This window comes from Pteropus vampyrus, unplaced genomic scaffold, assembly GCF_000151845.1.
Source record: "Pteropus vampyrus isolate Shadow unplaced genomic scaffold, Pvam_2.0 Scaffold55, whole genome shotgun sequence".
Taxonomy (NCBI): Eukaryota; Metazoa; Chordata; class Mammalia; order Chiroptera; family Pteropodidae; genus Pteropus; species Pteropus vampyrus.
In genome coordinates this window covers 3,498,782-3,501,862 of record NW_011888836.1, presented here as the reverse complement: position 1 = coordinate 3,501,862, position 3,081 = coordinate 3,498,782, and positions in this window count along the sequence as shown.

The window sequence follows — 3,081 nt, the reverse complement described above, 5'->3', positions numbered from 1 at the left end:
CAAATTGGCTGATTTTTTGTTCTATTTCTTTAAAAAATGCCGATGAGATTTTAATGGAGATCGCATTAAATCTGTATAATGCTTTAGGTAATATGGTCATTTTAACTATGTTGATTCTTCCAATCCAAGAACATGGAATATCTTTCCATTTCTTTGTATCTTCTTCGATTTCTTTTAATAGGGTCTTGTAGTTTTCATTATATAGGTCATTCACATGTTTTGTTAAATTTATTCCTAGATATTTTATTCTTTTTTGCTGCAATTGCAAAAGGAATTATTTTTTCCACTTCTTTTTCTGACATTTCATTATTAGAGCATAAGAACGCTGTGCATTTTTGAACATTGAGTTTGTATCCAGAAACTTTACTGTATTTACTTATTGTTTCTTGTTGTTCTTGTGGAGTCTTTAGGGCTTTCAATATAGAAAATCATGTCATCCGCAGATAGTGACAGTTTGACGTCTTCGTTTCCTATTTGGATACCTTTTATATCTTTCTCTTGTCTGATTGCACTTGCTATGATCTCTAATGTTATATTGTATAACAGTGGTGATAGTGGACAGCCTTGCCTTGTTCCTGATCTTAGAGGAAAGGTTTTTAGTTTTTTACCATTAGGTATAATGTTGGCTGAGGGTTTATCATATATGGCCTTTATCATGTTAAGGTACTTTCCTTCTACACCGATTTTGTTAAGTGTTTTGATCATAAATGGATGCTGTATCTTATTGAAGACTTTTTCTGTATCTGTTGATATGATCATATGATTCTTATTTTTTAATTTGTTTATGTGATGTATCACATTAATCAATTTGCGTATGTTGAACCATCCCTGTGCCCCTGGATGAAGCCCACTTGATTGTGGTGTATAATCTTTTTAATATGTTGCTGTATTTCATTCGCTAGTATCTTATTTAGGATTTTTGCTTCTGTGTTCATGAGAGATATTGGTCTATAGTTTTCTTCTTTTGTGGTATCCTTACCAGGTTTTGGTATCAGAATTATATTGGCCTCATAAAGTATTGCCTCCTCTTCGATTTTTTGGAAGAGTTTGAAGAGAATAGGTATTAAATCTTCTTTGAATGTTTGGTAGAATTCATTGGTGAAGCCATCTGGTCCTGGACTTTTACTTTTTGGTAGGTTTTTGATGATTGATTCAATTTCCATACTGTTGATCAGTCTATTTAGATTTTCCAGTTCTTCTTGATTTAGTCTAGGAAGGTTGTATTTTCCTAAATACTGGTCCATTTCTTCTAGGTTATTAAATTTGGTATTATATACTTTTTCATAGTATTCTTGTATGATCTTTTGTATTTCTGTGATGTTAGTCATAATTTCCTTTCTTTCATCCCTGATTTTGTTTATTTGTGTCCTTTCTCTTTTTTCTTTAGTGAGTCTAGCCAGGGGTTTGTCAATTTTATTAACATTCTCAAAGAACCAGCTCTTTGTTGCATTTATTTTTTCTATTTTTTTTTTGTTTTGTTTTCAGTTTCATTTATTTCTGCTCTAATTTTGATTATTTCTTTCTTTCTGCTGAATTGAGGTTTCATTTATTCTTCCTTTTCTAGTTTTTTAAGATGAAGTGTTAGGTTGTTGATTTGAACTCATTCTTGTTTTTGGAGATAGGCTTTTGACATGTCCCAAAAGTTTTGATATGTTGTACTATCATTATCATTCATTTCTATGTATTTCTTGATTTCTCTTTTTATTTCTTCTGTAACCCTGTTATTTTTCAGTAGCATGTTGTTTAATCTCCATGTATTTGTGGTTCTTCCTGGTTTCTTTTTGCAGTTGATCTCTAGTTTCAAAGCATTATGATCAGAGAATATGGTTGGTATGATTTCAACCCTCTTATATTTGTTGAGGCTATTTCTATGTCCTAGTATGTGGTCGATCTTTGAAAATGTTTCATGTGCACTAGAGAAGAATGTATAAGCAGTTGTCTTGGGATGGAAGGTTCTATAAATGTCAATTATGTCCAGTTGGTCTAATGTGTCATTTAAGGATGTTATTTCCTTATTGATTTTCTGTTGGGATGATCTGTCCATATCCAACAGTGAGTTATTTAGGTCCCCTACTACGATAGTGTTTTGGTCTGTTTCTCCCTTTAGTTCTATTAGTAATCGCTTTACATATTTTGGGGCTCCCTGATTGGGAGTATAGATATTAATAAGTGTTATGTCTTCTTGGTGCATGATTCCCTTTATCATTATGAAGTATCCCTCAGTATCTTTCTTTACCTTTTTTATTTTGAAGTCTATTTCGTCTGATATTAGTATCACTACTCCTGTTTTTCTCTGAATGTCATTTGCTTGAAATATCATTTTCCATCCTTTCACTTTGAATCTATATTTGTCTTTGGAGCTGAGATGTGTCTCTTGGAGGCAGCATTTTGTTGGATTTTGGTTTTTGATCCAACATGCAACTCTGTGCCTTTTTATCGGTGAGTTCAGTCCATTTACATTTAGGGTAATTCTTGAAATATGAGGTCTTCTTATAGCCATTTATCTTTTGCTTTCTGGTAGCTCAGTGTTTCCATTGCTTCTTTGTCCTTGTGTTTCTGTTTTCTTTATTTTGGTTGGCTTTTGTGGGTGTTCTCTCTGTTTTTGTTTTGTTTTGTTTTGTTTTGTTTTATGTTATATACTTTGGTTCTGAATCTTTGGTGTGTAGTTACCCTTACAAATATGAAAAGGAGGGTTATGTATATACAGTCATCCATTTTCTTCTGTGCATGCCTTATCTCCTTTTCCCTTTGTGAATCTGGATCTTTGAATCCTCCCCTTTTCAGTCATTGTTATCTCAGTTTGTCCCTATGTATGCTGACCGTTCATTACTTTCTTGTATAGCAATTCTCTTCTTATTATTTATGTTTATAATGCCCTATTCTTAGTAAGGGTTGCACTTCTCTGTTTCTATTTGCCTGATAGTCACTTTACTCCTAATTATGTATTTTTGTTTGTTTGTTTTGTTATTTTATTTTAGATGAGCTGACACTTTTCAGTATTTCCTGTATTGCAGGCCTCGTAGTGAAGAATTCCCTCGATTTTTGTATGTCTGGAAAGGTTTTGATTTCTCCTTCATATCT